Consider the following 21921-nt stretch of genomic DNA (forward strand, 5'->3'; position numbering starts at 1 on the left):
CCAAACTATTCCCGTAAGTTTTGTCAAATACAATTCATAAATAGCAGAAGTCTCTATTGTCTTCTGCTGTGAATGATGGCTATTTCAAAATATCGCCTTTATACTGAGGTACCCTCAGGTTGAGCTGATGAGATTCTCATATAAATCAACATGAATGTTTTATTGGATAAACTTCCAATAAAGCAGTCTGCAAGGTCTCAAAGCAAGACATGCATACACTGGTGAAGTTTCCTCATGTAAATTCTGCACAGGGAGAGAAACTGATGAAACAATCTGCCAAGTTGTTTTGTTTTCATTTTTGCTCAATTTATGTAATTTTCAATTACTACAGAAAGCACTGTGCAGTTAAAGGATGCCCTCTAACAATTGCATTTGCGCTGAGACAAGCAATCCCTTCATGAGGTGCCCTTAGAAAGACAAGAATAAGTCATTTTTAAAGCTGCCTCATATCTAAAAACTGTTACAGTGACTGTTCTGCAGCTCAAGACTAACAATGGTCCACCCAGAAAAATCAGGACGGATTCATGCTTCTCCACCCCTCTCCCACACCCATCAGTGTAAATTGATTACAAACCATAGTGGTCCCTGGTGAGGGAATGCACAGGGTGTGGCGAGGATGAAGAAAGTGACCCTTCAGAGTTAGGCTTGTACAAAGAACTTGGTTGAGCTTGTCTACACATACTTCCCTGGGGAGAGCAGAAAGGAGGAGGTGGGAAGGGTTGTACTGATTTATCAGTGTGGATTTTAAACAGCCAGTCAAGTTCTGCAGAGGGTAACATGATGACCCAAAGTGTGGCATCCTTTCCCAAATTTTTACATTGAAAGAGGCTTTACAGGGAGAGGAAATTACTGGAACCACTTGGGTGATGTTTAAATGAGATTAAATGTTATTACAATAGTTTTGTTTAAGTTACAGGCAGTGTGGGAGCAGGAATTTCTCTCCAGAGCACTCCTGCTGACTACAGGATTAAGTAACAAATTTGCCTGTAAGAAATCATTGTCTCCAATGCAAAATGTTTACCAAGACATCACAGTAGTGGTTTATTTTTTGTTTTGATTCAATTTTACTATGATAACATTTATATTACATGAGTAACTCCATAATATTTATCCTCAGAAAGGACAGTAATTTGTTCTCTTTTGCTGTATGTTTAGATATTAGCAAGAAGAAAATTCTATTCAATTAAGTAATGGGAATTTTCCCCACCCCACAACTGATCTCTCATGTAATACCAAATGCCACTTTGGTCGTTCTCCCAAACATCCCTTCCAACTGCAATATGTAAAGCAAAATTTCAGGCTAATATAGTTTATTAGACCAAATTACACAACTGGGGAAAGGGGGGGAGAGGGAGGGATGGGGATGGGACAGGAGACATACACCAAAACAACCACCAAAAAACCCCAAACCAAAACCAAAACCCCCCAAAACAAAGAAACAGAAAAGCTTTCAGGTACACAGGTCCTTCCCCAGGTCAGAAATAAAAGCAGCAAAAAAATAAGACTTGGGCATTTTAAGTTTTCTTCTCCTAGTCATTTATTTGCCTAGTTGTAGGAATTTCAAACCTTTACTACATTTACCTGTTAGCATGATTCTCCCCACTAATTACATTTTAATTACATTCTACCCTTCGTTAAGATTTTCTTATTTTTATTAATTTTGGAATAAAGCTTTGAAGTTGTGAAGTGCTGTGTTCAGGACGCAAACCAAGTCTCAAAGCGCTAACAAAGGATAGGATTTCACAGCAGGTTTGAGGTGAATTAACAATTTGCCACTCATAAAAACATAAACCTCATTTCCCTCTCCTCTATCCAAATTCTTTCCTGGCACTATTCCCACTCTCTGCATAGTCCTTCCCTGTCACCTCCTCTCATCACACAGGTAAGTCAACAGTCCAAACCCACAGAAACACTTTCTTTTGCCAGTTCTTTTCTGCTGGTTTTCAGCTGAACAGGCCACTGTGCCCTGGGAAAAGCACCAGACTCACTAAAGGCAAATGGAAAAGCAAAAGGGTACTAATTAAAACAAGGCAGGCTAATTTTTCTCCTCCTAATAGTTATGAACTGTTAGCTCAGCTTATTTCATGAAGTCATACCCAAAGAATACTGTTAGCATTTCAGGGTTTTTTGGATTATGGTTTTGTATCACAGGCTTCATTTATTTTTATTTTCTTTTTAATTAGACCCACCTATCAATTTCCATAACAACTGTCTTCTAGTCTGTCTAACAACATCTCCTAGTCTGTTATTTTTGCCAATTTGAATATCTTGAAATTAAGGGAACATCTGTGCTTCTTGAGTAAATATTTAGCACACAAACCTTGAGACTGGTTTTGTGTCGGCTCACACATGATGTACCCTTTTCTGAACCATAACCAAGGAGATGCCAGCAGTGTTTCTAGACCCAAAGTTAAGCAACTTTCGATTCACACAGGTTACAAGATACCCATGGGAAAGAGAAGTAACAGTCTCTTTGCCTGCCTAAGTGCTTTAGAAACAGTCTAATATCTCAACTACACTAGAGCAATCTCAATCCTGAGATGCCACCTTTCACACACAATACTCACTGACAACCCAGTGCAGAAAAACTTCACAGTTGCTCCTGAATTGAGTTCTGCAGCTCACACAACGCCTTACAAACCAAATTATCACACCAATTACCCCAACTGCAATATTGTGGTCCATTAGGTTTTTTAGAAGTGTTGAATTCCCATGTGCTATGACATTCTGTGCACAAAAAATCAATTTAAAGAAAACCAAAACTGCCCCTCCAAAAAAAAAAAAAAACCCAAAACAACCAAAAAGACACACACACACAAAAAAAAACCCCCAATAACAATAATGAAAAAAAAGTCCCACAAAAAACCCACCAAACCTCCATGTTTCTCTCACCCATATTGTCTCCCGAGGGGAGGGGTGGATTGAGAAATCATAGTATATCTTCGAAAAAAAGTGTCCTTGCCAAAGCTAGTAATACATCAACAAATGCCTACTCCCATTAACAAGGGTATTGTAGATGACCTTAAAGATGATGTCACATTAGCAACAATGTGACTAAGAGAAAGCTGCAACTGGACATAAACATTTTCAGACAGACATCAACTCACACTAGGACAGAACTACTTTGTTCTTACCCCTTGATCAAGACTCAGGGAATGGAGAAGCCAGTCCCAGGAATGTTTTACTTTGGGATCCAAAAAGGTTTTCTTTGAAAGTTACAAAATAACTATCTTCCCAAGTGCAAATACAATGAAGTAATCCCATAGGGGACAGAAGTTACTATAACAAATTTGAATTAAAAACAACGATCAAAATAAGACTCTGTGTTCCTGAATACTTTTTTATTGGTTCAAGAGTGCTAACTAAAATTTCTGAAGGCTTTCTCCTCTCTGCTCAAGTTCTTACCTGCAATCCAGCAAAAAAGAACAAGAACATTCTACTTTTAGATGATCTTCATGAAATCTGTGACCACGATCCACCAACAACTAGGAATTTTAGACAGTTAACTTGGTTTCCAGAATAGCAGAGAGTCAAAACATGGAAAATGAAGTATTGGAAAGTAATTTTAACCACCACAGATAAAATAATGGTTAATACTTTAAGAAATAACTCAAAATTGTATCAGAACAGATTTTAAAATAATGGTTAATACTTTAAAAAATAAGTAATAACTCAAAATTGTATCAGAACAGATTAATCTAGAAAAACAGAGTGATTGAGGACAAAAGCAAAATGATATTGTCATATGTCTTCGCAAACATTGTCATTTTATTATATAATTAGGTATGGCCTTAAATTCCATGGATGTTGAATATTTTATCTTTGGATCCCTGCAAACACATGAACAAACTGTCCTCGTAAGACCCTGGTAAACAGTGAAGGGTTAACATAAAAGGCCCTAGAACAACATGAGGAGACAATATGAACCCATAGCCATAAAATTATTTTGTCCTTATAACACATGCTAAAAAGAAAATGTAGTCGAATACCTAGAGAGACCGCCTGGATACTTCTAATAGCAGGCACTGTTTCAGAGCCAAGTTTGTTCTGATCATCACATAAATTTTGGGGAGTGTTCTTCTGAAAACATAGAATATGGGGTGGGGGGTGGGGGTGTGTGTGGTGGTGTGAGTCCCCTCTCAGCAGCCTTTGTAGTTTGTTTGATGCAAAAGAGAAGTTATTAGAGCAATGCAGAGAGCAGCACAGCATGGTCCGAGTCATCTCCTAGGAAAATGGCTTTTGTACTGACATTTGGCTATATACATGGAAGGCACTACTGGGATTGTTGAAGTCGGAAGAGACAGCTGTTGCAACAATCAAAATGCAACACAGCTGAAGGAGAATTTTAGTTTTTTTAATAGAAAAGATGCAAAACTGATGATGACATGGCAATAATATGCAGAGTTAGACATAGGGCATATAAAGGGCCCTACTCAGGTGAGTCTGAAGCCATTCAAGAACACAGCAGAAGGATTTTAGAAGAGATGGTATTGTCACATTACATGAATTCTTGTCTGTTAATTTCGTGTATGGTGATACATGCTCTGCAACTGATAGGTACAGCAATTTTTCTTTTGAAGGCCATGTGCTACAAATATCCCTTTAGCAAACTATACTCAATACTGCCCACTGGAATTCCCAGAGACATTCCTTTTACCGAACTAAATCTTCACTCTTGCACAGAAGCAGCAGTTTGAGTGATCTTGACTAAAAAAAAATTCCTCCCCAAAAATTTTCTTTCACACTTCAGCTCTGAAAATGTCAGTCTGTGCAGGAGTGCTGGGCTGTGACAGAACAGAACGAGATCAGGTAACGCTTCTCCATAACTACATCTGCGACAGCTACAGCGGCTTGCAAGCACCTTTACAGAGACTGGCTCTGTGGTTTCTTTTGTTACCTTGAAGGGTAGTATAACAAAATGCTTCTGTGCTGAAACCAGAGGAAAAAAACCTTTTATTTTGTTTTTTAACATCTTTTAGACCTAAAGAGGGGCAAAACCATTAAAGAGAAACACTGGCCATACAGTAATCAAAGGAAGTTTTCCCAGAACTCCCAGCAGGTTAGTTTGTCTGTATCAGAAAAACACTGCACTGGTATCATTGCATAGAACTAGAGTATCAGCAAGGTAGTGTTATTTTGATAACAAAAGAAGGTGTCAATGGAAACCATGAGCTAAATTCCTCATAGAAAAAAGTTAAATATTTTTTTAAAAATCCAAACAACATTGCACGGGTGAGGGGGGAAATAAACCCCAAAGAAACCAAAGCCAAACTTGCAACCATACAGAGCTGTTAAGAGGTTGAAGCAAAAACATTCTGTCACATATAAAGCTGACAGAGGAAAATGAAAGTAAAAGGTACAAAAGGTAAAAAACAGGATATGGGGCCATCTAGGTACAGGTGTTCGGAGAGTGGTCTGCAAGCTCGCCTTGAATTCACTACTCTGTTCCTTCCTAAAACAAAACAGGACAGAGGAGCACAGACTGGATATTCAAGATGACCTAGGGGAGTTGCAGTGAAAAAAAAAAAATAACCTCCGTTAAAAATGTGGTGGGTAAAACTGAAGTTAAAAAACTTACAACATTTTTAACTTAAGCTTTTTAAGTCCCATGAAATGTCCAGTCCTTGCACTGATGAATCAAAACTGAAAGGCTGAAAGGACAACTTCATAAAAGCATAACCCTATAATAAAGATCGGAATGCACATCATATCTGGAATAGAAAAGCAGGTATGTTATTACACACTGTTCTCTGGAATTTAGTGGGTTTGTTTTTCCATAAACATTTAGAGACTACCTACTTCTGTTGCTTCTCTTCATGATGGCTTCCTCTAAATCTGGTATTTGTATTAAAATAAAGGATTTCTATCCTCCCCAAATGATTGCTGGTTTACCACAATAAGAATCTCTTTTGTTAGCTCAGGAAGTTACATTTATTTTAGTACGTGCTATCTAACAGCAGATGTGTGTTAAAATGAGTCGTTGCAGGATATTTTAACGACATCACATGAATAAGCCAAACAGCTGAAACAAGAAGCTACAAAGACCTTTTTGAACATGAGCAGCCTCCCGATCTCTATGAAACTAAATCACCTGTCTGATATTACTCACACATATGGTAAAGATACAATAAGTGAGCAATAGTTCTTATGTACAGCACAGTCTTACGCCTTACAGCAGCACACTTGTTTCACAACTGCTACCTACCCTACTAGCACTTCGTCTTCCCCCTAAGTTACACATTTAGGTATCTCCAGCATGTCTATAATGCCATTGTTACTCAGATATTACTTTCCCAATATACACCTGAGTGAGGAAGGGGGTGGGTGGAAGGGAGGTTGGTTGCTTTGTGGGACTTTCTTAATCCTTGCCTGCCCTCATGTTCTTTCTCAACATTGGCAACACTTGAGCTACAAAATCCTCCAAATGAATCAGCTTCTGATTTATTACTGTCAAGATTGCAATGTCCCTGCATCCTTTCTAAGATGCAAAGTGATCAAAAAATGCTGCCAGCCAATTTTTACATTTGTACCCAGACTTTGAGAAAGCGCCTTGGAGTGAGATACTGCATTTTCCAGAATCATAATAGCAGACAGAAACCCAATTAAGAAATTACTACAGAGAAACCTGGTTCTTGCAAACAGAGAAAACAGAAAGAGGGAAATCTTTACTCCAATAAATCCATGCTGATTCCATCTCTAGTGTTTAGAGAGGATCAGCTTTCATTACAACCCTATGTCCAACCCAGTAGGAAAATTTCATCAAACATCATGCAGAAAAATGACATAAAAAATACTGTACAATAGTTCTCATCCAGTTTTGCCTTCTGACCATGACATACATTGTATGGACATCCCTAAGTACAGTTTGTTAGCAAGTAAGGTCAGGACTCAGACGTTCTTTGGAAATAAAAGCTACACAGATTTTACACTGGTAATGCCCAAACTTTAGGGACCATAGACAACAATATTAAACCAAACAACTTCAGGCTTATAATTAGGATATTTTTTCCAATTTTCATATGGGCAGCAGAACTATTATAGTGATGTCAGAGACAATGCTGTCTGCCAGCCACCACCTCAGGACCACTGTTTAAGACCTTTTTCTTCTAGTAGTTAACACCAACTGTGCCTGTGAGCTGACCAATACAGGCAAAGCAACTGAACAGCACAGACAGACAGACACACAATCAGCTATTCCTCCCTATTGTGTGGGGTGGAAAAAAAGGCAAGAATACTAAAGAAACACTCCTAAGAGATAACACACTTGCTTACAGTTTTTAAGATGCTGATATGATCATTTTGTTAAATATTTTTCCATAGATGACCAAATTCCAATAGCTACAACCACAGATTCTTTCTTACTGTATTCACCTCTTAAAGGATGAGGATTATGTCTTGTTTGTGAAACTGGGTGGAAGTTATTAACGGTCCTTTTCAGGAAGCATGCATCTGTTTTTTAAACCTGTTCCTTCCTAAACTTGTTAAAGTTGGCCCCAAAAATGTATCAGGAAATAACTGGAGGATGAGGGGGATGGAGGAAGAAAACTTTAAAGACACCTTGTCTTAATTCAGCCTAAAAGGATTGTTTCTCCCTGTTCAATTCAGTCACATCCTGCTATAGCAGCCACATACAGCTATAGCATACCCACCTGACTGCAGGGAAGAGATATGTCTACACAGTGAACAGGTTGGCATTTCATCTGCCTCCTGTAATTGGCAGCCTGGAATTCATTAACAAAGTGAAACAAGCACATACCTGAATGCAGCATAAAATTAGGCATGGCAAGCAGTGTAGAAAAGCTATTGCTGCTTTCTTCAATACTCTTTTATTGCTACAAAATGTGGAAAGGTAAAACAGTAAAGCCAAATGCAAATTAACAATCAGGTGACACTGGCTCTAGCAGTCTTTTTTACCACATGGGTCTCTCAGTTAGCTGCTTAGCCATTATATGAACAAACAGGTTCAGTAAGAATAGATATCCGACCTAATAAACAATAGCCTTTGACATTTTCAGTAACTAGGGTCTTAGAATTATTTTAAATAATCTGTCCAAAGCCATATGATTCATGTGGCTGTTGCAGACAGTCTCAGCTGGAACCTCTCAGCACACAGAATCAACATTTCAACCACTAATTCAGCTGGAAAGCCAGGGTCAGAAATGCCGTCAGCTTCATGTATTCACTGACTCATGACAGGAATGTCATTTCAGTAACCTTTCTTCCTGATCAGCTCTTAGTGTTCAGCACAAGCCACCCAGAGATGAGGCCAGATATCTAACTGCTGTATTTTAAACAATCTTTGGAGTGGTATAGACTAAAAAATAGCCAATTATTTTTGGAGCATTTCCTTCCATTTATTTTTGTAAAGCAACGCAGATCGTATAAGACTATTTCTAGTACCCTGAAAGTGTCTCATCATGAAGTTGTGTCATCCTCCCAAGCTTCTTTAAAAAACAAACAAACAAAAAAAACAAACCACAAAACAAACAACTCAATACATATTAGTGAATCTCTGCTGGATGTTTTTAGATTGTTTCTCTTAAATGAAACTTCTCTGACATTCTGAGCAAAAGCCTCTACCAAAATAATTTTCCTCTTCAAAGACCCTACAAATTTCTTCTACGACTCCTGTAAAGCACACCTCCTACTTCAAGGAGGAGAATTTCAAACCAGGTGAAAAATGATGTGAGAGTTCAGCATGGAAGTCATATCTGAAATTTTAGGATTTGGGAGTTCTTGATTCTGTATCTTCTGTTCCAGAGGTTTGAGCGTTTTGGTTTTTTTTTTAATCTTCCTAGAAACTTCAGAAGAAGATTTACCTTAGCAGCAGCTTGACAAGAAGTCCTTCATGACCAGTACCCTAATACCTCCTGTTCTAAACAAGCCTGGGTCCTTCTACATCTCTTCTCTGTGAGCCCTTAAGTACCCTTCTGCATAGAGACTGCATAATTAAACAAACTCACCTGGTAATGAATAGCACTTCATTAAATACCTCAGTCAAGATTTAGAGAGATTCTTTATGAAAAAAATTTAAAAAAACCCGCTTCTTCAGTAAAAATACAGGTTGGGTTTTGGTTTAACAGCTCTTGTGGAGTATCTGCAAATCAACAAACACCTTTACAAGCTATGTCCATAAAATAACAGCACAAGCCACTGCTGTAAATTCCTATCTCCATCACATAGACACCAGAACCTAAGAATGCCAGGGGCTGCTGCTTACAGTGGAACGTGCACTGACTTAAGAGCTTCACAGAGTTGTTGTTGATGTAGTTTTGCTATATATACACACCACTTCAAGTACTTATGATTAAAAATTCTGTTAAGGAGAAAGAAACCATTCAAGTATTTTTCAGGTGATGCCTCTCCAACATCATAAGCGCAAGCTTGGCTGGCTCAAACCTTTTCCATATTAGGAACTGGCAGTAACCTGAGAACAATAAATGGTTCCTTCATTAGCTGTTATAATCCCTAAGGATAAGACCTACTTTTTCCATACAGAAGCTTCCACATGGAAGAGCTATAACATTTTAGCTTTTCTGACAATCCTTTAACAGAAAAAAAGATGAATGTTGCTATTAATGATTTCTTCCCTCTTCCATTTCTCCTTTTTTTACCCAGCAGCAAATTCTAACCCCCTTGTTTGGAATTACTTTTAAGAAGTGAGAAGTTATGTAAGCTGCAATAAAATATAGCACAGCTTCATCACCTGTGTAGCAGTACCTACATGTCCCACAGGAACTGTTTTAGAAAGGAAGGACTGATAGAGCCTTTCTCACTTGTGTAGGTTTGCAGTTTGGGGTGACCTCACATATCAGATTAAAAGAAAAAAAAAAAAACACTGCTGAGTGTACCAATTTTTTGCTTATTAAACTAAGGTCACTAAAACGAAACTAGAGATTTACCAGTAAATCCATCCAGCACTTGTGTATCTAAAACTTTGTGGTCTGTTTAGTATTAAGAACTGCTGGTTAAGACGTTCTCATCCCTATCTCTAATTTGTAGAGGTTTTTTAGCTGACCTAAAATAGTGAATACCACAAAGAGGAAGTTATTTTTACAGAGCACTAAAAGTGACAAATGAGAGCAGATATATCTAGCAAGAGATACATCATTGCTTAACAAATGGATGAAAAATTATTAATTTGCTGACATTATTTATGTTTTCCGTTAATGTAAATAAAGACCACTAAAAGATGGATGACAACAGCCAGAATCACAGTACAGCTATACTATTGCTAATAAACAAACTACTTGAAAACAAAGCATCTCATTTAATGGAAAGGAACATTCATTCATTCTTATCCTCATAGAAAAAAAAGTAATAAATGCCTCCATTCCAGGAATCCATAGGGAAAGTTTCTTTTTCTGAGACATACCATATTAACTTCCCAAGGAGTTTGGCAAAAGCTGCCAATTATGCATCTAATTGCACCCATGACCCAAGATGTAGTTGGTATCCTATTTTATTGGTCTTTCCCTCCACAACCAACAACCCTGCACCCCATTTGGAAAAAAATAAAAAAGAAAAAAAGAAAATCACTGCATTTAAAAATAGAAGGTAGAACGATGACCAGTGGCAGCAAAGGAATCGTATTGTCCTCCACTGTCTCTTTGGCCAGTTACTGTATTTTGGAACTTCTGTAATGTGTCCATCTAGCATGACATTCTTAAAGCCTGCATGCAGAAAAGTCAAGTGAGAATTCGATACAGGTACTGGCTAGAAAGGGTTCTGGCAGAGATCAGTGGTCACTTATCTCAGACACGCTGCAATGGCTCTTACCCTTTGGTTGTCATTGATTTCTCTTTTCTTCTTACTACGTAACAGAACACCACTGCATTGGACTCTGCAGAACACTCTTGTTAATACATTTGTACTAAAGTACTTCCCGACACTGCTTTTTATTTGCTTCTTTCACACATCCTACATCAAAAACTCAACCACAGCAGGTCCTGAAATCCTGTAAGCAAAGCAGCTCAATCCCAATCACCTAACATAACAATACTGGAATTTTAGCTTCTATTTTCATAGCATTTTGTATCGCCCTCATCAGCATTTTATAAACACTGAAAACAAGCCACAGAACGATGTGATACATGAAGTTCACATGATGAGTATGTGTCATAACCATAAATGGTCTCCTAACTCCAGATAGGCAGAAACCCATCCCCCTGCAACAGTTCTTTGGCCAATGCCACATAGTCACAGGCAACACATGCATTATCTAGAACATGTTAAAACAGCAGAAACGGGCTTGAAAATCTGTTTATCCTGGCAAGAGGTTCTACTCTAAAATCAAAAATGTCTTCAAATGTCAAGATTCACAAGCTGCTTGAATGCAGAGTAAATTTCACACGGTGCACAGGAAGTCACTGCTATTCTAAGAAGCGATGATACAACAGAAAAAAAGTCACAAAAGGAGCACAACTAGTATGCCTCAAACGTAAGTGAGATCCAGAATATAAAAGCAACCACTATCCCAGAAAAAGGCCCATACATGCAATAAATAACATTATGTATACAACACCTATTCCATGACAACCATGCTCAGACAATTCTCAACAACTGCGCAGCTTTCATAAAAGAGGTAAGAAAAACTTCATCCCTATGCACTACTTTCAGAACTTTACTTAACATTTAATTAGTAAATAGTTAATAGGTATAACAAACACTAGTGCAGACTCTCAAAGAATGCTTCTGCTCTCATGGTAAATCTAACTGCACACTGCCCTTTCTAATGTCCCATCCTGGTTACATGTTATCATGTATGCATCACAGAGCACCTTTTGGACCCAACAACAGACAAACATTAGACAAAAGTATCTGATGTAGATGCTGACAGACCTGATACAAAGATATCTGTAAGTAATAACAGCATATGTCTACTAAAGCTTGCAACTTGTCTTTGTTACTATTTTCACCCAATCACGGTCCCTAACATTTTGGTTAAATGAAAACTTTCTGGAAGAAATTTCATTAACTTTACAGGAAGAAGGAATTTACTGCCAGCTTCTACCCCTCCAGCTAAGGGCTTGTATTTCTTTTGTTAATCACTGCACTTCTGGAAGTCTGCAATTAATTCAAATTACTTTCAAAGTTCTTCGCTAATATTTACAGAATAGTAACAGCTACACCAAGAACACCGAAACTTTTTCCCAAGGTTCTATGTTCAAGCCTCAATCGTCATACATTTTCATTTGTATGTCTCATAATTCAAAACGAAGATAAGTAAGAGATCACTTGAAGGGTGATGTATTCAAAAAAAGCCAATTTACAGGCAGTTTTTCCATTTCATCGAAGAACTACCTTATAACACAGAAAAGCAAAATCACAGCACTAGAACTTGGGGCTTAAACAGATAACCTATAATTCTAGTAATGTTGTGGGTGCTCTTTTAATTACCAGGGTATCTACGTACTGTGCAGTTATACCAGTAGGAACACAATCTCAGTTTCTGTACTAAGAACTCTTAAAAGCTTTAATGATCAGTTATTTATCCACATAATATAAAAAATAAACTATTACAAATTACCTCAACTTTTCAGCAATGTGCTGCTGGTATAGAATAAACTTATTACTCAAAGCACCACCTTAATGCTTTATTCTGCTTTATCAAGTAGATAAATCACTTATCCTGCAATATGCTACATCAGGTTTGTTCCCTACATATATTAAAATCAATTATGTTCTAAACACCTAACGCTGCCAATCTTACAGTTCTTTATAAGCATAAAACATAGTAGGATAATTTGGAATGGAAAAACTCTCAAATTATCACAGTTTTATAAAGAAATACACAAAATTTCTTGAAGTGCTAAAGAAGAATTTGCTAAAGAAAAAACAGATAGGTGGACTAATGCCATCTTGTAAATTGCATTTTTAGAAAACCAAATCAAGTCAATTATATTCTTGGAGTGAAGCATTAAGCACATCGTAGCAAATATTTTAATGTGCTGTTACCTACAGTCAAGTTTGGAAATTAAGTGCTTCAGCATCTTAGACTATTATATGCAGAAATATCCATCCATCGCTACCTAAGCATCTTGGAAAAAAAACCCAGTAAACTGGCATATAGTTCTGAACAGTGCAAAGGAATAGCTTCAGCAGCTAACCTGCTTGCACTCTGGGAAGGAGAGCTTTAAAAAGATTGCAGTTCAGTTTCCAATTCTATCAAATGTTCCAAATTTTCACTAAAGCAGCCAGACTACTGAGATAAATCAAGTTAATCCCTCCTCCATGAACAGATTAAGCTCTTGGAGGCAAAATAACTCAAAGGGCAACCTCTATCATCAGTTATACATACAGAGTTCAAACAATATATTCTATATACAAATATAACACCATTTCCTAAGACACAGTCAAATCCTTGCAGTATTAGTTTCCTTGAGAACAGCGGTTGAAAAGCATCAGCTAGGTTGTTATACAACCATTACTTTAACAATTAACAGAATAGACCTTTTAATCCAACTAATGGCTGAATTAGAAGAGGGTACAGGGGAGTACGTGAAACAATCTACCAATATAGCAACAGATTTGGATTTGACCCTGCAAATTTAGAATTTATGAAGATTACTTGTATGAACCTACAAGGTTTGTAGTAAAATGATTGTATTTGGTGCTGACTGGTTTTTGGAGTTATCTAAATGAACAAGTTCAAATAACTGTAAAGATTCCAGAAGTTACCACTGGAGATGTTCTGTTCTCATACAGGCAGGATGATTTTATGATAGCCCAGTGCTCAGAATAAACTGAAAAGCCTCAGTCTAAACTGAGAATTTTAACATCTAATTTTTCTAAGGCAGGATTGTAGGGTCCTGTAATGCCCTATGCATCATAGGCCTGTTGCATCTAAAGTGACTGAATTATTTTCCTCATCCTCCTGCATGTCAGTGGTTGTAGCTTAACCAACAAGTGCACCGCTCTGTGAGTTTGAACTCTCATTGTTCATCAGTACAGCTGATGCACTAATATTCCACTGAAAAACACAATCACACACTTGTAAATAAAAATGTATTAGTTTTTGCAAAACACTCTCAGAGCATTTCCAAACATGTCTTGGGGGGGGTGTTTCCCCCTCTCCTTGCTGCCTCCCACACCATACCTAGAAAACAGTGTGCAGCTGCATAACAATGAGTCAGCAGCTGTAAGCAAATATCCTTCACCTGTTCAGACTGCATAGCTACAGTGAGAATGAAATGGTAGAAGTAATAAATTTTTTTTAAAATGCCCCCTAAGATGTAAGGAGACCCAAGGGCTACAAAATGAATTGGGAAATCACTGCTATGCAGAGATAATCTTCCAAGATTACTATGGTCTGAAAGATGCCCCCAGAGAAAACTAAACTCTTATGAAAAACCATGTTACTCTTCCCTGACACAATAAACTTTAAGCTTATGTCTTCCTACACCACTGTGCACTGACTTGACCTTGGTGAACAGCCTGAATTAGTAATACCACTTCCACTTATAGTCAGCATCAGCAGTGTAGATCACTCTAGAAATTTTTCCACATTGTTCACAAAGCAAGTTGGGAAAACAAGCAAGCTTAAGTGTTTGTATTTTGCAGATAGGAATCTGATAAATGAGAGGTTGGATGGTTCACTGACAGTTGCACAGAAAACTTAAGGCTCATGCTGAAATAAATAGAAGCCAAATAGTCTACATAATCTCAAACACCTCTGTGAAACAATGGGGGTTTTCAATCTACTCTCAGCAGCAGAACACAGAAAGTACTCAATACAACAATTTGTAGTGACACTACTACTGACAAAATACTGGTAAGGTTTATAGCTGAGGCTTGTCTTTGCTTTTTGTGTTGCTAAATTCTTGCTCAGTATGTCGTTTCACAACGATTTTCCTGCTGAAGTGTAGACAGACTAAAAAACCAAACCCACACACTGAAAAAAAAAACCCCCAAAACCCTCTAAAACTACTGCAGCAGGTTTCTTAAGAAGATACAGGCAGACACAGTCTAATATTTAATGAAAGCCAGACAGAGCTACTGCTAAAATTACTTTAATTTCTCTTTTGCTGATGCAAGTAGTATCTCCTCTGATTTGCCTAACCGAAAAGACCAACCATTGCTGCATTTTACTTCATTAAAATTATCATATTTAACTCATGTAAAGCAAAAGACATCAGCTGAAATTACTTTATCAGTAGGCTCTGGCTACACTGAAAAGTGTAGAACAGAATCCCTTGTCCATATCTGTTCCGTGGATTTCATTGTCTAGCATTGTTCTCAACTACCATGAATGGTGCAAGGCAGTGTCTTAAACTCATTTGTAACTAGGAAAATCTCATTAACAGTAGACACAGAGAAGCTCTAGACTAGACTGCCTGCAGAAGCAGCAAAGGCTTCTAAAAAACTTTACAGAAATATCTGTAATGAATAACTTCATTATCATTTAATTGAACAACTGAGAAGGATGGGACAAATGCCCTCACGCGGCCTATCCTAACCCTATGATGTTACAGAGGCATTCCGGTGTATTTATGTACAAACTTAATTTCCTGTTGTGGTTGGTCACTTCTAGAGGCACAGCCAACATGTAGCTGCATTACAGAAATTTATGGACTTGAAAATATACTGCCATGCTAATCCAATGAAATCCTGACCTGACTTCCACTCGAGACTTGAGTAAGCGCTGGACTATGTCACAATTTCAAACACTCCCAGCAGTTATTTGAAGATGAATGGGCCATCATATCCCTCTTCTGTGGAATCATTATAGGGAGACTGTTTTAATCAAAAGTATAACACAGCTTTGAAAAAGTTCTCTGACTAAGGGGCACACATAGCACATTGCTTATATGAAGCCTTCGATTTTCTTACAAATTCTGTCTGCATGGTCCATATAATAGATTCAATATAAAGTACAGTTACCAGATGATGTCTAAAATTTTGGTTTAGAAAATGCATTGGATTGTATAATATGTATCACCACAGATATAATAACAGTTTTTATTTTGACCTCCAAATAAACCAGCAAAACTACAATAACTCTTGCTTCTTAATTCAATTTCACTAGGAAAGTGTAACTACATCTCCTTTGCAAATCTTCAAGTCAATCACCACGTGCATTTCTTGATGGATATCCAACTTCACAACTGTCAACCACATCTGGCTAATTCTGTTCACAAATGCTCCCGGTTTTGCCAGGTTAAAAGCAAGTATACTTGTAAGTACCTGCCACAAGCAGTATAATATGCTGCTTCAGAGCTCTGTACCAGTTGCAAATTCATTTACGACCCTCAGTTAACCAGGCAGCCAGACTGAACTGAACCTAGCATATACTACTGTTACTACTAAAAGTAATTCTTTTCAATATAACTCTGACTTACGCATTCTACTGTTGACTGAATCAGAGAGAGAAACAGTGTTAGATGCAGATGACATAAAAATAACAATTTATTTTTTGTTCTTGAAGATAAAATTCTTTTTCAGTCTTGTGTATTTTTCTCATGGCTCTCTGCAGCTTCCTGAGGAGGGAAAGAAGGGAGGGAACTGCTGAGCTCTGCTCCCAGGGATCCAGTGATAAGACATGTGGGAATGGTTCAAAGCTGCACCAGAGGAGGTTCAGACTTCACATGAGGAACTATCTCCTACCGACAGGGTGGCCGAACACCAGAAGAGGATTCCTAGAGAAGTGGCCGATGCCCCAAGCCCCTCAGTGTCAAGGGGCATCTAGACAATACCATTAATAATACTCTTGAACTTTGTCAGCACTGAATTGGTCAAGCACTTGGACTACATGGTCGCTGTAGGTCCCTTACAACTGAACTAATCTATTCAAAAGGGCATCCACGCCAATACACTGAAGGAGAGGAGTAACAAAAATAGAAAAGGAAATTCTAGGAAAGGATAAAAAAAGTCCTGCAGCTGTAGCACAAACCCAGAAGCACAACAGTTTCAACGTTCTTGCACATCTACATGTCCCAACAACTTGTCTGAAGTCTCTACCTGTATTACCTTTTCAGTCTCTTCTGTAGTATCTTCCCTTTGCTGCAAAACACATTTCATACACAGCATCAAGGCAAGATACAGCTCATCTCTCGTTTATCTTCTTGTCAAGAAAAAAAGAATAAAACCAAATTTCAAAAGAGTAAAGAAAAACTGGATAACTCATAGCTATAGCTGCCAAAAGGTAAAATGAATGCTACTACCAAAGCACCAACTATTAAAAGACCAAGACAAATACTGATAGATTTATCTGTGTTAATGCAGATACAAGCCATTTCTGTTTCCCTGAAAAAACATCATTTTATTTATACCATCTGTATAAACTCAATTTAAATAATCACGAAAAAAAATGTTTGGAACCCTTAACACATACAGAATCACTTAATAGTCTTGTACATGGGCAGAGCTGTACTGAATTTGCCATGTGTTAATTAGTCAAAGTATTTTTCTTCCATGTCCTACTTCTGAAAGAAAAAAGAAAAGGAACAATTTTCCAGAGGTTAATGAATTCTCTGTACTGCAGGAAAGGATGATGTATTCAAATTATGTCTCATACATGAATTTAAACAGGAGCAAATAGATGCTACCAAGTCACAGGAAGGTATTGTTCTAGTCGAGTTAAACCTTAAAGAAATTTAGTTTTAACAGTCCTACTTGATTTAAGGTATCTACAGATCTGCTTCAATTCCCAGAAACTGTGAATTCATACAAGAGACTATTTCCTTAGTACCCAGTTGCAAATGTGTTTTATGACAGTTTGGTCCATGTTTCCAAAGGATTTGGCATATTTGTATAGATAGATTTGTATTGAAGATGTGCAACTTCATCACACATTTGGTATCTTGACCAAAGACTCTGAGACTTACAGGCACAATTAGCCAAATTCTGAGAAGCTGCTCACATAAATGAAGAGTAATTATATTGCAACAATGAACAGCAAGTCTGAGATCATGCTAGGAGGAGTCAGGGGGGACAGAGGGGGAGAAGAGTGAGGCATAACCATCAGTTTATACATTTTTCGTAGTTCAGTGAGAAATAGCAAGAGAATAACAAACAATACCCTTAAGACAAATGACAGTACACTACTCCAATAAATACCCAACAGCAGTGTCTAGTCTATAATAATCATATGATGAATTAATAATGGATTAAGAACAGTCCCTTTATAATCAAATCTGAATCCAGATGGAGCACTGACCGCCCAAGTGATAGAGCAATATTAAAGAGTCATGCATAATTCAACCACATTGTATACACCTTACTGGGCAAGCTGAAGGCCTTTTATACAGCGAACATGCAACAGACCAGAGTTTATAAAAATAAAAAGACCCTGATACAATATGTATTTTAATTATCTCAACTCTGATAAGCCAACATATAAGTAATCCTCTTTAAGCTTTTCAAAGCTAGCTTCCCATACCTTGGCAATCAAATATTATTGAGTTTATAATTAAGTTTAATTAGGTCAAAGAATGTTTCAGTTATATTGACTCTCAAATACATAACAAATATTCACTCAGCACTAAAAGCAATCAAAATTAATGACCTTCGATGTAGTATATGCAAATACAGCTTAACTTTTTGGTTTATATTGGGGTGTATTTTATTAACTTGGAAGTAGGCAGATGAACAGTAAGACTTCTCCAGTTCAGAATGCAGCAGCAAATGACCATTTGAAAGAGTTTTACTTTCAGTAATAACAATTGAGCTATATAATTAAAATAATTCTTAAGAAGCTTTGCATATGGAATTTTATTTTACGGAAGTGATTTAATTGTTAAGTTCATCATGTATTTGTACTATGTTCCTTCTCCTCAATATAACAAGACAACAAAAGCAATTTCCATGAGCTTACAACAAATTTTACACAGAACTGATTGCAGAGAGCTACCTCTTCACAGCATTTTGCTGAAATAACTGTATTCTGAAAGAAGTGCCAATTTTGTATTAGGTTTTACCGTGATTTTGCTGTGCATAACTCTTGAGTTCTTTATGACCTTATAGACTTGAGACTCATGAGGCTCATGGTACCAGCTATTACCATTACAAGTTTTCAACTACTTGGCAGTTGTCCTTTTTGCAATAACCATAAAAAATACATTGCTTTTAACTAACTTGCTGAGTGTTCTACGTAAAAATCTCCAGGTAAAAGAATACATCATCCCTTTGCATCATCTTTACATCATTCCCAGAGTACCTAAGCATACAGAAACTGAATGGATACCCTGTATCTAAGAAAGGTGCAGAGCATAGTGAAAGAACTGGCTACCTAACTGGGATGAAGAGCACAAGCCCTTGTGTTCCTCCAGCAGTCCACCACGTTTCAAACTCTGGGTATCAAAAAAGAACAAAAGTGTCAGCAGCACAAAGAGTGAAAGTATAGGAAGAAAAAAAAATCTGGAAGCAGCTCAGAATTCAAGAATGAAGAGACGTATTGCCTGCACAAAGAGGAACAGAGAGAATTGTAGAGCTCAGGGGAGGTGTTTTAAACACAAAAAAGTACTTGGCCTTCTATGATCTTTAAAGTTGTCTCAGTTCCTCTGTCCTAACCCTCCAAGCTATGAAAAGGACATCTGTACAATCTAAACTTTGTGTAAGCCTTGTTAATGACATAATGTCTGTAAATCAGTATGCATATGCAAATGGCTCTAGAACAAATCACCATTTTAAGAGCACAAGCATAAGACACGCATACAGGTTGAGTTCACTCTATAGACCCAAGACAAGGTAAGTCTTCCACTGGCGGCCAGCAACAGCGTGTTGGGTAATATGTTCATTTTCCTTTAAGAACAGACTTCAAACCACAGCAGCCACATATTCACACGCCCTTCAGCCTTCACAGCCTGGTGGCCACATCTGTCATAAGTTATCACAGATTATTTGACACTGAGGGGATTTACAGATCCACTACTTTCAGCTGGCAATAAAGTGAGCCAAGACCAAGTCGGTTTAATAAGCCAGATTATCAACTCCTGAAGCATAAATACCAGTCCAGATCACTAAACAAATACAAAGATCATTTAACATGCTTAGGTTACCAGTCCTTGTCCTGAGTCAGCAAAGCTCCGAACAGCACTTCCTGTGAAAGGAAATTCTGTCATGATGACAGACTGCCCTGGAAAAGGCAGGTGTGTCTGGCAGTGGACAGTTCACAAAAAAAGATAATCTATTTTTATAAAAAGAGTTCAGACAGATGATGATGTAAATTGGCTGGAAACCCATATGAATGTGTCTTTCCAAGTTATGAAACAACTCCAGTCTTAGGTTCGTACCCTCTTTCTTTGCCACCCACCTCTCTGTCCAGAACAGTGGTGGTGAATGGATACATTTACACAAATTGGAAACTTGAGACAGAGTAAGATGTCCTCATCTTTCCACTGGTAAGTACAAAGAGGAGGAATATCCCTGAGCTGATGCCTGTGAAGCTGTTGCAGCTGTGACTGACAGCGCTGCCTTAAATCAGCAGCTAAGCGAACTGGAAGAACAGAACACCAGTCATTCACCTAATTATGTAAAGCAGGAAGTATGCTGCACAGGAAAGTCTAATACACTTATTTGTCAAATACATACACTATTTAATAAAAAATAACCAGTTTTATTACAGAGCCTGAGAGATTTATTATCTGCAAAAATTTAATAATATATAATTATCCCAGTTAGAATCTAAATTCATAATAGGGAACACTTCTATTCAAATTTTTACATTCTTAGGCACTGCCCTGGAAAATAAATGCTTGCATTGAGGATATGCACATAAACAGTTCAGGGCAAAGTAAGTTTCAAAGACACAACACACAGTATATACTCTGTCTGGCCATACAACATAGGATAATCAGTACTTTCTGGTAACAGACAAAAGCGTAACATGTTAGAGGCTACCTCAAGCAAAAAAGATAAATCAACTAGTATTTACATAAATTTTCCATTTAAATAAACCAGTCATTATTCAAGATACACTGCATGCCACTAGTCATTATCCTCCTCACAAGATATTCCCCACCTTACTGGCCTGAGTAATTCTGAAGCCATATAAGGAAGCATCCAAACTTCTTCATCCATTTCTTTCTCCCTCTTCTCTCCTTACAGTTTTCTAAGAATACAGACTTCACTACTTAATTTTAAATCCATTGTGAAGTTACTCATTGAAGAGAGTGGGGAATAGTTTTCTTAACAGCCTTTCACACATTTTATTGACAAGATAACTCTAAAGTAGGGATTTACAAATATTTTTATGAAAAAAGTCAACAGCTGATAAATAAAAAACTGCTAATAAATAAAAGCCTGTACAAACTAGCAGCTTTTATTGTCTGTTTTTTTAACTTTCTGTCTGTACTATGAGAGTTCTATAGTAAGTGAAAGCTGGTTCATCAGCTGACTGTAAACGAAACACTGAAAACAAAGATACAAACACTAACCAGAAGGAATGCTAAGTTTTCTTCCTACATCTACTTGTACTTCTGTGTATTTGAAATGGGAAACGCAACTGTATCCTCATGTCACAACTTTACATGAAAAACAACCCACACTGTAGTTCACTGTGTAGTTGCACTCGTCAACACTTTGACTCAATGTCCACCAAAATCAGCAGAAAGAGTTCAGTCCTCATAGCTTATTTTCAATGTAAACATCAGTCACTGTAGTAATTTAGTGGGTTTTTTTAAATACGAAAACAAGGCTGTATTTCACCTTTCCTTACAGAAAAAAACGAGTCAGAAACTGTTTCTTTGTAAGGAAAAGTCTACATGTTTTCCAATGGGCTTCATATCTGTAGTGTGTGATAGAATTGCAAGGCTGTATGTGATGTGCACATCACTTCTGCAGCAACCCATGTAGGTCTCAGTTACATTAAAATCACATTACACAGCTTCACACCACCAGCATTAGCCACCACTGTCATAACTGAAATAAAACCCCTCATACAGCCATGCAATGGGATAAAAGATCTGACTAAGTCCTACATTC

The 21921-nt window shown here is 37.5% G+C and overlaps 1 protein-coding gene across 1 annotated transcript in view; it reads right to left on the minus strand.

The window, feature by feature from the left end:
• The window catches only part of ARHGEF3 (Rho guanine nucleotide exchange factor 3), a gene marked incomplete at its 5' end in the record, with an annotated part of 109595 nt that overhangs the window by 34373 nt on the left and 53301 nt on the right, over positions 1 to 21921 (minus strand). The window lies entirely within an intron of this gene.

The sequence above is a fragment of the Gallinula chloropus genome (assembly GCF_964237585.1).
Source record: "Gallinula chloropus genome assembly, chromosome: 12".
Classification (NCBI taxonomy): domain Eukaryota; kingdom Metazoa; phylum Chordata; class Aves; order Gruiformes; family Rallidae; genus Gallinula; species Gallinula chloropus.